The sequence below is a fragment of the Rutidosis leptorrhynchoides genome, chromosome 10 (genome assembly GCF_046630445.1).
Source record: "Rutidosis leptorrhynchoides isolate AG116_Rl617_1_P2 chromosome 10, CSIRO_AGI_Rlap_v1, whole genome shotgun sequence".
Lineage (NCBI taxonomy): Eukaryota > Viridiplantae > Streptophyta > Magnoliopsida > Asterales > Asteraceae > Rutidosis > Rutidosis leptorrhynchoides.
Genome location: NC_092342.1, coordinates 84,425,001 through 84,425,865, shown reverse-complemented (window position 1 = coordinate 84,425,865; position 865 = coordinate 84,425,001). Strand labels below are relative to the sequence as shown.

Here is an 865-nt window from a genome sequence, read left to right as displayed (position 1 = left end):
GACACTTGTTTTTGATTAGGATTGTAGTAGCATTGGTTTGATGTTCCTCTCCGTTGATAGTTTTGATTACTCACGTAGTTCACATGAGCATCTGAATTCATGGGAATGTCATCTAGATCAACATGATTGCATTGAGTAATTTGAGGACAATTCTTTGTAAGATATGGACCCTCACATCGTTGACAACCTACTTGCATCGCGACTATCGTTTGTTGAAGCTTTTTCAACTCTTTCCCATACGTTTGAAATTGATTGTTCAAGCTTGCAAACTACACTTTTCCTTGTCAAATCTCGTGGTGAAGGTGCCCATTCATATGTGTTAACCGAGATGTCTTCCAATAAGATTTCGGCCGCATTTGGTGATTTATACATAAATACCCCACCGGATGAAGAATCAAGATATTGCTTCGTCAAAGCATTAGTACCCCTGTAGAATGTGTTGATGTACTCCTTTTTTGTCAAACCGTGAAGTGGGAAAGCTCTTAACATTTTCTTGAATCATAGCCACGCATCATACAAAGACTCATCACCCTGTTGGGTGAACCCATTAATCTCCATTCGAAGTCATTCTACTTTTGATGGTGGAAAGAAGTGATTGATAAACTCATTGGTTAAATCTTGAAAAGTTCTTATGGAATCGGATGGTAAGCTCCTTAACCAAACTTTTGCTTCTCCTTGAAATGTAAAGGGGAATGCACTTAACTTAAAAGCATCATCGGTGACATCCTTGTTTTTGAGATATCACAAAGATCATAAAAATGTTGGATGTGTTCGAACGGATTCTCGTCTATCAATCCATGAAAGTACATATCTTTGATCAACGTGAAAAAGTTACCCTCAATCTTCCAATTTTCCGCTTCAATTG

At 37.9% G+C, this 865-nt stretch overlaps 1 non-coding gene across 1 annotated transcript; it reads left to right on the top strand.

Moving 5' to 3' along the window:
• The first annotated feature begins 460 nt into the window (after positions 1 to 460).
• LOC139873990 (small nucleolar RNA R71) lies at positions 461 to 567 on the top strand. Its single transcript, XR_011767696.1, has one exon. It is a non-coding gene; the product is annotated as a small nucleolar RNA R71 (small nucleolar RNA).
• The last annotated feature ends 298 nt before the right edge of the window (positions 568 to 865 follow it).